A 12,985-nucleotide genomic window follows, 5' to 3' on the forward strand; every position below is an offset into this window, starting at 1 on the left:
CCACCTGGGAACTGTCATGGCGGAAGGGGGTGATTTTTAGTATTACAGTGAAGGTATAATGAGCTAAAGGTCAGTGACTGGACTATTCTCAAAGCCACCTTGATTTCAGCTGGTTCCAGCTGGTCATTATCACATCCCAACAGCCATGCCCCCTCTTCATTTATCTAGCGTTTGCGTCCTGCGCATTTCCCTCCTAAGCTTCATACAAAATTAGCAAAAGAACTGGTTACTGACTGAACTGGTGAACATGGTGATAATTTTCATGGTGTTTTTTTTTTTTTTTTTTCTGGAATATTCCTCGTTTTTATCTGTGTTTTCCAGATTATGGGGAAGCCCTTCCCCCTCACGTTAGTGATGACTTATAGCAATTTTGTAAATTACACCTGTGGGTAGAATTGAACTATTTCTTTTCTCTCTGCCTGGTCCCTCCAGAAACTGGAGGCTCTTGGGTTCCAAGCAGCCTTATCAGGTGAATGGGAAAGACGGGTCTCCTGGCAAATGCAGGAATCACGTTACTTTTGGGGAACCTCTAGAAGAGAGAAATCCAGTGAGGTGGAGCCTTCTGATGGCCTTTGGCATGGCTTTCCTGGCCTTGAGAAGCCTTCTGAGAATTCAGTCAGACTCCTTCTGAGGAGTTCCTCCACAGCTGTGGTCAACTGACCAGACTTATTCTGCAAACAAATTAGTCCTGATTTGGCTGTGTTTGGTGGAGAAGAGGATAATTTTAGAGAGAAAAATATTACGTTCCAGTGGATATTAAATTGTAGTTCTGCTGAGGGGTCTGTATTTATGAAAGTTACTGTTAGCTGTACTTTTGCCCTAATGCTCAGGACGGAAAGAGTGAAGTCGTCAGAGTGTAACTGCTTATGACATGTGTCACTGTTTAAGCCTGCCCCTGAAAGCACATGTACAATGTTTGTGTAACAATTTGGTATAATTGATGAAACATACAGCTTCTAAAATGTTTCCCCATCACCACACCTCTGAGCTTGTTCACAATATCTGATCCCAACGTGGATAACTAGGCAAATACAAAGGAGGTCTAGCACTGAGGGATGTGACCTGGACCCAGGGCAGGCAGCATTCACCCTGGCTTCAAGGGACATATACTTTGGTCTGTCAAAAGATTTGCAACCAAAAGGGGAAATTATGAAAAAATGTGCATATACTGAGGGTACAGGGAAGTGATTCTGGCTTATACATGGTTTAACTTAAACTTGGCTGACCACAGTGACCTGTATTCTGGCCCATCGAACATGCACTGTCCATCTGCTTTGGCCATTGAGGAGGGGAATTGCATTTGAAAGTCACAATGGTTAGCTGTGACTCAGACATCCAAGGTAAAATGAGGTGGCCACTGTAGATGTGGTCCTGTATTGCTGAAAACTTGAGTTTTCTGAACTGTATTGCAGACGAGGACAAAATACCACGGGCAGGTGTGGTATTACCTCTCCGTTCAGTTAGTGCTCGTGTTTTGCTTAGCTGTTACGCGCTCCCTGTGTTGCGCCTGTTAGATGTTTTATTACATTTCATTCCTAACCTGACTGGAGGGAATCTCAGGATGAGCAGCCACAGTGGTCTCACTGTGAAATGAGTCTAACTGCTGGGTCTACAGCAAGGTGCTACTTTTGGCTTCCTTTGGGCTTCCATGGAAAATTAACCCAGTTAATGCAACCATGTGGGGACAACTGACAATGGAAGGGGGGTGTCTCTTGCCATCTCTGTCCTGCATACCAGTATGTCAGAAAGCACCCTGTTGGTAAATGTCACTTTACAATATGTCACTTTGCTGGGGTGACTGACCAGGAGACCCCAGGGCTATGCTGTGTGGAGTGGAATAGTCTGACTTCCAGACACACAAGTGTCATGCCAACTGGTGCCTGCTGAGGCCCTGGGCTTTCTGATGTCTGCCTGCAGTCCCTCAAAAAAAAAAAAAAAAAAGCCAAAACAAAAAGGACACCCTTTTCTGACGTGTTTGCCCTAGCAGAATTAACAGCCCTGGAAAATGGCTAGCCTCACGACAGCTCACATGTTGACTTGTCTCAGACCATATGGTCCTCCTGATTGGAGTCATAAATCCCATTGCTCTGAATAGCCCTTGACAAGTCTTAGCTCACTTGTAACCGATCAAGAACGTTTACATGAACTGATCATGCAGCCCCCTCTGTTCACCAGCCCCTCCCCAGGAAAGGCCTCAGCAGCCGGTGCGGGCCTCCCCCAGGCGCCTCTCTGTGTGGCCCACTGTTGCCTGCAGCAGCATGCCTATTAAGCTTTCTCCTTCTCTCCTAAACTCTTCTTTGTCTCTGGTAAATTCTTTTACTACCCACAACACCGTCCTGCTGTGTCCAACAACAGTAAGCCCTTAGTGCGATTTTGTTTGCAAAGACCTAATGCGGCTGCCCCTGATGGCACCCAACATAACAGGAGGAGGCAGAACTGCACCGTGACTGCTGGCTCCTTCCCCATGGGGGAGGGTGGCTCTGGGTTTGTGAAGACCAGGAGTGGCCCTACCTTCCTTATAACTGGACAGGGCACTGCTGCGTTGACTCCCTCTCCATTGACCTGGTAAGTGCTTGGCTCCAAGATTTTCCCACATCCTGATGAATGACTTTTTTTTTTAAAGCATACTAGGTACCTTACTCTTGATACTCTTTGGCTTCTGCTGTCCGTATCGTGTGTTTGGTATCTGGTTGCAGTGCCCTCTACCTACCTGACCCCAGGGATCTGGTGGAAGAGGGATGGACCACGATTGTAAGGGTCCTGCAGAGTGTGTAGGGGTGGAGTGTATGGTCAGGCCACCAAGATGGTTGTTCTCTTGCTCTCTGTACGTCCCCTGCTTGACCAGGGCCTGCTTCACCTACACTCTACTCGGCTGGCTGACCTCCCTGCATACTTGCCCCAGGCCCAAGCTAATGATGGTTCTAACTTCAGCCACTATGATAGCTTACCAAAGGGGTGTTGAGTGGTGTGCCCCTCTACTAGTTTCCCTGGTAACTGGTAAGACAACCTGATGTGAACTCCCCCTCCCTCTGGGAGTGAAGCCTGCCACCACATCCTGCCCTCTGTCTGCTGCACACAGTGGGGTGTTGCTCTAGGACCTTGCTTCAGACATGTAAGCTCCCCCATCCATGAACCATTGGTGGCTCTGTCACTGACTCCAAGCTCATTCTTTGGTCTCCCGATGGGTAAGTACAGGGTTTGTAGGTCTATGGGGTTCAGGCCAACACCTGCCAGTACTTTTTATTCCCTTCCCCCCTTTTTGGAGGGGGAGGAGGTAATTAAGTTTTATTTTCTGAACCTTTTTTTAATTGAATCATAGTTTACGATGTGTCAATGTCTAGTGTACAGATAATGTTTCAGCCATACATATACATACATATATTTGTTTTCATGTTTGTTTACTTTTAATGGCAGTACTGGGGATTGAACCCAGGACCTCATGCATGCTAGGCACACACTCTACCAATGACCTATACCCTCTTTCCCTCCCCCATTTTTGGCTAATAGGTATCCTAATGGATGTGTGGTGGTACCTCATTTGTTCTGATTTGTTCTGATTTGCATTTCCCTAATGGCTAGTGATGCTGAACGTCTTCTCGTGTGCTTCTTGGCCATTTGTGTTATCTTACTTGGAGAAATGTCCATTTAAGCCCTTTGTCCATTTTTTGGATTGGGGTTTTTGTTTTTTGCTGTTAGATTACAGAAATTCTTTATATACTCTGGATATTGATTCTTTATCAGACATGCTTTGTGAATGTTTTATCCTGTGGTCATGGGTTACATCTGCACTCCATTGACAAACTCCTTTGATACAGAACAGTTTACAATTTTGATGAAGGCCAATTTATCTTTTTTTTTTTTTTTTCTTATCTGGGCTTTTGGTGTCATGTCCAAGAAAGCACTGCTGAATTCAGTGTCGGGTAGATTTTCCTTCTGTTTTCTTCTAAGCTTTCTTTCTTATGTTTAGGTGTTTGATCCATCTGAGTTAATCTGAGTTAACTGTGTGTATAGTGTGAGGTAAGCACCCAACTTCCTTGTTTAGCATGAGATGTCGAACTTTCCTGGCACCACCCTCCACTGAAAAGACTGTCCCTTCCCCACTGAATGGTCTTGGCATTTTTGTTAAAAAATCAAGACTCTGTGCAAAAGTTTATTTTTGGACTATTCTGTTCTATTTGTTTCTGTTCTTATGCCAATTTTGTACAATTTTAACTATTCTTTTTGCAGTAAGTTTTGAAATCAGGAAGTGTGAGTTATTCAACTTTGCTCTTCATTTTCAATATGGTTTTGGCTATTCTGAGTTCCTTGTGATTGCACATTAATTTTAAGATGGGTTTTTCTAATTCTGCAAAAACACCATTGGGATTTTGTGAGGGATTGCATTGAATCTGAAGGTCATTTTGGGCGGTACTGTCATCTAAACAAAATTAAATCTTCCAACTTATAAACATGGGATGTCTTTCCATTTATTTGTGTATTTAACCTCTTTTAGTAATGTTTTACAGTTTTTAATGTACAAATCTTTTGCCCCCTTAGTTAAATTCATTTGCAGATTAAAATTTTTTTGATGCTATTGTAAGTGGAACTGTTTCCTTAATTTCCTTTTTGGATTATTCATTGTTAGTGTATACAATTATAACTGACTTCTGTGTGTTGATTTTTGTCTCCTGGAGTTTTCCTGAAATCATGTATTAGCTCTAACATGTGTGTGTGTGTGTGTCTTCAGAGTTCTCTCTCTATAAAATCATGTCATCTTTGAACAGAGATAATTTAACTTCTTCCTTTCCAATGTGGATGTCCTTTATTTCTTTTTCCTTGGCCGATTGTCTCATTGCCTTTAATCAATACCAAATACCTGCCTCATCCAGAGCCTTCTAAGGGCCTTCTGGATTATATTTCTCTTTCCATGTCCTTTTTCTCCTTCACAGGTCTTCCCTTTGTTGCCTCAGCTATATCTGCTCAAAAATCTTTAACTTCAAAACTCTTAAATGCTTTGGCGAAACTAGAAGGAGCTGCCTTATCTTCCTGGCAAGTATTAAAACCACCTTTTGTGGCTCCAGACTGAAATCAGTCCTTTCTATTCTGAAGTGAGTCTCAAGTAACGTTCCTGTCTTCAAAGATTCCCTCTTGTCTCACAGAGTGCCAAGTGTGATGGTATGAGTCCTGTATTTGAAATCAGAATATCTGGGTTTATGTCCCCATTCCTTCTCTTCCTAGTTGAGGGTGAAGTGGAGCAGTCTCCTTCCCTTACTCTAAATGTTGTTCTCTGTAGAAATGGGGCGCTAATATCTGCCTACCTTATGACATTTTGAGAACCAAACAGAATAATGTAGCTAAGTACACTCTGTAAGTTCTTAAAATACCATCCAAATGTATATTACTGTTGTAAGTAAAGTTGTACATTCCTGTTTCTAAGTAAAACATTATTCATTCATTTGTTCTGCAAAATGAACCAAACTTCTGTTATGTTCTGAGATGGTGAAGAAGGAAATTTCTCAAAAGGAAATAAGACAAGTCTCTTTCTCTGGAGGTGCTCACACTTGAAGTGGAGAGATATATGCAGGAACAATTCCGGTTCAGTGTGACAAATGGTTTAGCAATGGTGTGGACAACTGGTACATTAATGTAGCACGGTGTAGACAACTGGTTCCTTCAGGAGGTGTTTGGGAAAGCTTCACAGGTTGTGCATTTGGGCTGAGTCTGGGAAAACATTTATGGGCTCACCACAGACAAAGGAGGAGACCCCTAGAAGGCTACAGAGAACACAGCAATCTTAAAAATTAAGTATTGGTTGCCCCTTTGCCTAAATTTGGAGCTCCCGACACTCCCAGGAAGCATCAGGGAAAGCAAACTTTCAACCTTAGATGCCTCTTTGGTGGTAATCTCTCAAATTCCTTTTTTAGCCTCTGTGTGAGTTTAAATTTCTCTCAGTTTGCCACTTGATAAGATAAAGCTACACACGTAGAGTGAGGCAACTCATTTCCAGTCATGAGAAAAATAACTAATAACTAAGCAATTAGAAGGTCACACGGTGGAGGAAAAAAATATTTTCACAAGTTCAGGTCATAACCCCATTTGAGTTGGTTTTGAACTTGCTCCTGGACCCCAGGTCTTGAAATGAATCAGCTAACAGCACTGCGCTCACCTGTAGCACTGCCCCTCAAGAGGAAAATATCTGACAAACAGTAGTTAAACTTATTCCACTAGGGTTGGAATGCAGTGACCCCAGCAGCTAGATCAGGCTTTCTTTGAAAAACAAAACAAGATTTCCAAGAACCTGTTGCATTGTGAAGCACTCCAAGAAAGACAAAACCAAGAAATTTTACTCACCGACTTTCTGCAAGCAGAGTCTCTGATAAACCATAGACTTCAAACAGATGGGGCTTCTGATACTCTGTATCTCCAGCACCTAGCACATAAAAGGGGGACCATAAATGTGTGTTGTGGTTAACTGAATGGTCCAGTGGATGCTCTTTTACCAAAAAAGCATCAAACTGGAAGTGAAATTCTGGGTCTGAATTGCTAGAAAAATTTCAGCTCTTGCCTCTTTCTCACGCCCTTCAGAGAAAAATGTATGCCTTGGAAAGGAAGGGAGGGGAGCAGGCAGGGGTGCCCTGCCTTGTCCCACATCATCTTTGTTCCGTGTCTCGCACTGAGGTACACCAGGACCTCTTCCCACACACTTGCTTCTAGAGTGACTAAAACTTCTTTCCGATGGCCGCCTTTCTAGTCTCAGCTTTTGGTCACCGTTCCGCAGGACCACCTGAAGATTGGATAAAAAGGGGTGGGTTTCTTTTTAAGTCATGACCGTTCTTCGTTCTTTTTCTCCAATAGCTCTTTCCCTCATTGTATTCCAAGAAACACAGTCTCTGCGAAATTTTTCACAGAAGATCCACGGTCAAAGTATACTCAAACATGCTAGGTCACAAACATGTCACATGACACAGCTGGCTGGGCCCTGTTGCCAGGAATCTTGTTTCTTCCCTTTCCTGACTCTCCTGCTGGGTCCACTAGCAGCCTCTCCCTGCAGCCCCTCCACTCTCAAATAACACATTCCTCTTCCTGTGCTTCCCCTCAGTGCAGGAAACTCAGTTCTAAAATGTCCTCTCCTTTAGGCACAGCACTTGCCTGGTCCATCTGGTAGTCACATTTCTTGTCAGGGATTCTCAGTTGTATTAGCATATTGGAAATATTTAAGACCCTACGTTTCCATTTTGGTGCACAAACTTCTGTCCATTTTCTGGGATTTCCCTCTATACATTTCTTAGGAAGGAGTCCCCCCCCCCCCCGCCCCAAGGCCAGAGCCTGGTGGTAACATCATTAATTGATTTGTATCTGCAAATTCCGAGTAGTGAATCTGAAAGAAATACTTTATGAACCTCAAGTTCATGGCTGGAAATTTTCTTAGGCTGTATTATCCTCCTAATTTGGAGGTGATGATAATCCAGCCTTGGACAATGGGGCTTCTAGATTGGTCTCGAAGGCTCAGGGTCTGCCAATATTTGTTTGGGTAAAAGCTACCCCATTGGCTTGCAACTTCAAAATTGATTTTGGATGGAAAGCTTTGGCAGAAAGCTTGGTGTTCTTGTAGGAAAGGAAGGTAGGAATTAGGTAGGGCAGTGTTCCACACTTGTCTGTATTTGTGATCCAGCTTGTGGGCTACAAATGAACATGAGCCCATGAAAGAACACCCACAGCAGCACCTTCAGGAGCTGATGGGAACATTCCAAAGAGGTAGGCGTGGTTGGCAAAGCTCTGCTTGAAGCACAAATGGCCCTTCAGCTACGCAAAGCTCTTCCTGAGAAACAGAAACGGGAAGTAGCAGAGCCAGGCCTCCAAGTCTTCTTTCCAAAGGAAGACCAAGAAGCAATTTGTCTGGTCTGGCTTTACTCCGGGTAGATTATGTGCTACTGAAGTAATTTTGGATTCCGAGCCCACAAGACCATAAGCAGTAATAAGGAAAGTGCTGCTCATGGTAGGTCTGGGCAGGCTGCTGGGCCTCAGTGCAGGACCTCGAGGCATGGCATCTGCCTTCTCAGCAACTCTTGCCCTTTGTATTATTTGATTCCTCTTTGCAAGCATTGAATATCAGAACTTGAGAGCAGTGTTTAGTACCGCCAGTAGAACATTTTATGTCTAAGCACATATCCACGTAATTTTTTTTTTTTGAGTTTTATACCGCTTGATGTTAGCTGTCCCTCCATGAAAGCTGTCCCTGCTTTCTCTCTAGCCTCCATTTCTCTCCATGTCCTTTGAACACCTTTGCAGAAAACCTCTTCCTGCTTTCCAATTGGGAGTTTGACATTCTAACACAGTCTTAAAATTTGTCCATCTTGGGAGGTATCTTGTGTGCTTCCCCTGAGTGTAGAAAAGAGAGAAAATCACATGCAGGTTTATGTAAGTAATTTTAAAACACATACATACCCAAACGACACACTGTAGTTTTTCAAATATATATTTATATAAATATATTTATTAAATTTATCATGTATATATAATGTAACTATTAAGTAGATTTATATAAACACCTTTGAAAGATACACACATGGACATATATTGAACACATTACACTGCTTCCTTGTGGGGACAAAGGAAGTGAGAATGGGGGTTGGAGATGAAAAAAGAGTAAGATGGCTTTTCACGAACAAGTGATGACATTCCTGAGTCCCAAAACAACAAAACGAGATGGAGAAGGATTTTCTCATGTGGAAAGAAGTGGGGGAATATATCAGGCAGAGGGAACAACATGCAATTTATTCTACACATTAATGAACTCAGCCCATATTTACAGAGCATCTGTTATGTGCCCAGCACTGCGTAAGACATTCAGGGAAGATGTTGACCCTGAATTTGCCAGGCACTGTTCAAAGCATATGACGTAAAATATAGTCCTGAAATAACCCTATGAGAGAGTTAGGGGCTATTAATATCACCCACCTAAATAACAATAAAGTTAAGGTACATAGAGGTTAAATAACTTGCCCAGGACCACACAACCAGTAAGTGGTGGAGCCAAGGTTCGAATAGCACCCGTGTGACTCTGGAGCTCACATGACGACAAAGCCACTCCCTGATTTTTGTGGTCCACAGAGCGGTTTCCACTTGGACCCAGTAGCACTGTGAATTAGCTGACTTTAACAAGTCTTGTCCCAGTTCTGGAAATTAGGTATCCCATCAACCACTCAGAAAGGAAAAATACTTATTACAATTAAAAACAGGAATAAAAAAAGCTTTCACTTCCTTTAATAAGTGTGAAATGTATTTGCTCAGGCTTTTGAGTGCTTGGAAATTGTCTACTACTTTTGTTTTCCATTTAAGCTAGTTTTGATTCAGAAAAACACTTAAAAGCCAACTAGAAAGTCTGTGGCTTTGGCAGCCATACTTAAGCTTCCCCACAAGAGGAAATAGATCCCAGCTGGTTGCGTTCTCTAGAGGGTGTTAGCTGTAATACAATTCGAAATTAGCTCAAGGTCTAGCTTCAAAAAGATAGTCTATTGCTTTCAAGATGTTCTGAGAAATCCAATCTTGGATAAAAGTTAGAAATGATCACTGACTACATTACAATATGTTTGCTTACCTCATTGTTCTTCAAATGTAAGAAGATGAACAAAATAGATCTCTCCCCTTTCTGTACTTTTCACTCACCACTGAGTAATATCTATATACAAAATAACTTCATACAATTTTCCAGCACAGGGGAGGCCTTCTAACTTTCTGGCTTGTATCAGAGTGTAGGTTCTTTCAGCTTGTCTTGAGAACTAATTCGTCTGGCTCCCACTATTAGCTTCAACTAGAATGGGTTTCATCTGACATCTGATACATTATCCTTCTGCCTTTATAAAGAGTCATTTTGTACATTTGGACAGCATTTTAAAGTCTAGTGTAAAACCACAGTAGAAGATAGCATCAGATATATAGTGTCACTCAGAGATACATAGTTCTAGGAAATATTTTTTTTTTTTAACAAATGATTTGGTGCCTTAAATACCAGAAGATGAAAACTTCATCACTTAACACATATACTTCCCTTTTTCCAATAGCTTTCAGAGAATTCAGACCCACATACATTGCTCAAATGCCATAAGCTAGTTGGTCCTCTATCTTACAATAACCCACCCTTTCTGATTGGTGTCCTAATGTCTCCTGTATTTGAAACAGGATGGCCTTTGTCCACAGTCACACCAGGGTTCATGTTTCAGCTCTGCTCTTGCTACTTGCATGAAGCCACTTACCCTCTTGGCAATCCATTTGACTTCTATGTGCCTCAGATTCCTTATGTGCAAAATGGATAAGCATATCCTTCTTTCATCAGGTTATCTGTGAGAATTAAATGAAAAATCTGGGTTGTAGTCTTCAAGAAGATTAGTTTATTTCCTTAAGATGGCACCATCTTGAGTTTTTATTCTTAAATACTTTGCTGAGTTTAAATGTGTTCATGGTGTGGTGATGACTGGAAAGACCAAGTTCATCTTTGCAGCTCGAGCTTAAAGGCGCTTCATACAGAGGAGGAAGAAAGCTTGTGGGAAGCCAGAAAGTTGTTCAGTTTTCTGAATAATTTGAAAATTAAACTTTACACTTATTTGTAGGAGAACATGGTTTTGGAAACTGTTCAACATGCAGCTCCATGAAGCCACTACCAATTGACTGGAGTTAAAATGAGAGAATGAAATTCATCTGGCTTCCCTGTGTGGTCACTTAGAAACCTCAGCATGTCTTCATGAACTTCTCTTCTAGAGCAAGACAGCAATTCATGTGGCTTCTTCCACACTTTCTCATTTGATTTACACTGTAATCATAGAAATAATTTTCAAAATGGCTATTGGGAAAAATCATAACTGTCTCTGATTATGGAACAAATTCTTAGAAGAAGATGTAAGAGACACAAGGCAAGTAGGACAATAACCTTAAATTATAATCTTTGGTATTATCAATCTCTTGACCAGCAAGTAGCAAGTATAATTTAGTTCACCAGTGGTTTATTTTTTAAAAACAAAAAATAGAGGTAGTTCAGTGTAGAGGCTCAAAGCACAGACTGAGTCCAGACTATTGGCATTTAGACCCCGCTTTGCCACTGACAGTCTGACTTTGGGAAAACTAATGTCTTTGTTTCAGTTTTCTCACCTGTAAAATGAGAGTTTACATTCGCTATGCTTCAGTTTCTTCATCTGCAAGATATGAACAGTAATGGTACCTAATAATCATGATTGGTGTGAGGATTCAATGATTTAATACTTGCGGATCACTTAGAAAAGTGCCTAGCATGCAGTATGTTCCTTTTAAGCATTTGTTAACTAAAAAAATATAAGCCAGCCAGCAGTGAAGGAGGCAGAGGTAGGTATGGAGGCAGGTTGTGATGAAAGAGGAGCAGTCTTCGGAGACAAGCAGGTTGAATTTTGACTCTACTACTTTCTGACTGCAGAGGCTTGGACCAGTCAGTTTTCCCCATTTGAAGAGTAAACTTAAGTCACTTTGCAGAATTATCGTGAGGGTTTGAGCTCACCTGTGTGAATGATGTAGCTCAGCTCAGTGCCTAGAATATAGGGGGAGAGCATTTAGAAACAGTAACTATCTAACATTTACCTTGAAAGAATGAAAAGGTAGAATAGAGGTGACATGCATAGCAGGAAGGATGTGGGTTAGTAAACAGGAAGATTTTCCTGGCAATAAATTTTATAAAAGGCTGGAGCAGTCCACAAGGAGAATGTGGACTCTCCCTTTAAGGCAAACATTCATTTCATGATAATGAGTCATCTGGATCAGTCTGGTTTAGTTGGGTGTAGATTTTAGAGACATTCCACAAATTTTTCTTCCTCTTCCTCCTTGCTTTCCTTCCTCTCTGCGCCCTTCCCTTCTCTTTCCTTTCTTCCACACTGATTGAGTGCCTGTCATGTTCCAAACATTATCCCAGGTAATGGTGGCACATATATGACTAGAATCCAGTTCCTGTCCTTTAGTGGGTCACTATTTACTACCTGTGTTTTATAAATGGAGAAACTTTTACCGGTGCTGAACATGAACTGCAGACATTAAGAAAGTTAACCTGGCTGCTATCTTGACACAGTTCTTTATCTCTACAAATCACTTTTCTTCTCCCAGGTTCTTCCAATCAATTAAGGTCCTCTGAGCACCTATTTATTGTGTGTTATAATGAGCTCTCGGAATATATATTTCCTTAACACAGAGTCCTGCTCTCCAGACGCTCAGTGTCATGGGAGAGATGGACATGCATACAGAGAATTGCCAGGCATCATGGGTGTGTTGGAATAGACAAGAGCAGAGAGTTGTAGGAGTTCAGAATCGAAAGTATCAGTATATTCCTAGGAGCATCAAGGAAGGCTCCAAGGGTGAGAACATCTTAAAAAAACAATCTGGGCTTAAAGGAGGAACTGGTGTTTCCTAGAGGAAGAAGGGAGGAGGTTTCCAGTAAAGAAAGCATGAAGGCCTGAGTGTGCCTAACCTTTGAGGGAAACATAAACTCAATGACCAGTAGGCCTGAAGAGACTTGTAGACCAGAAGTATATGGTGTAGGGTAAGGATCCAACTTCCTTCTTCTGAATGTGGATATCCAGTTTTCCCAGCATCGTTCGTTAAAGAGACTATAATTTTCCAGTTGTGCAGCCTTAGCACCCTTATTAAAAATCACTTGACTGCATATGTTAGGATTTATTTCTGGGCTCACTAGTCTATTCCATTGGTCCAAGTGTCTTTTTATCCATCTGTCTGTGTCTTTTTATACCCCTGCCACACTGTTTTGACTACCATAGCTGTGTAATAAATTTTGAAATAGGAAGTGTCTGATCTCCAGCTTTGTTCTTTTGCAAGATTGTTTTGGCTATCTTGGGTCCCTTGAGGTTTCAAATGAATGTAGGACAACCTTTTATGTTTCTGCCAAAAAAAAAAAAAGGTCATTTTGGATTTTGATAGAAATTGTTTTGAATCTGTAGATATCATCCAGTAGTATTCACATCTTAACAATATTAAGTCT

General features: G+C 41.7%; 1 protein-coding gene and 1 long non-coding RNA gene across 2 annotated transcripts in view; one reads left to right on the plus strand and one right to left on the minus strand.

Annotated features, from left to right (window-relative positions):
* LOC106730010 overlaps positions 1-12,985 on the minus strand; it is a 357,525-nt gene that overhangs the window by 32,963 nt on the left and 311,577 nt on the right. Inside the window, exons 8-10 of the long non-coding RNA XR_004313870.1 lie at positions 10,233-10,317; positions 8,180-8,358; positions 6,331-6,409 (exon numbers count right to left, since the gene is read on the minus strand). This is a non-coding gene — a long non-coding RNA (uncharacterized LOC106730010). The remainder of the gene's footprint in view (positions 1-6,330; positions 6,410-8,179; positions 8,359-10,232; positions 10,318-12,985) is intronic.
* The window catches only part of TNFSF18 (TNF superfamily member 18), a 61,285-nt gene that overhangs the window by 12,629 nt on the left and 35,671 nt on the right, over positions 1-12,985 (plus strand). The window lies entirely within an intron of this gene.

The sequence above is a fragment of the Camelus ferus genome, chromosome 21 (assembly GCF_009834535.1).
Source record: "Camelus ferus isolate YT-003-E chromosome 21, BCGSAC_Cfer_1.0, whole genome shotgun sequence".
Taxonomy (NCBI): Eukaryota; Metazoa; Chordata; class Mammalia; order Artiodactyla; family Camelidae; genus Camelus; species Camelus ferus.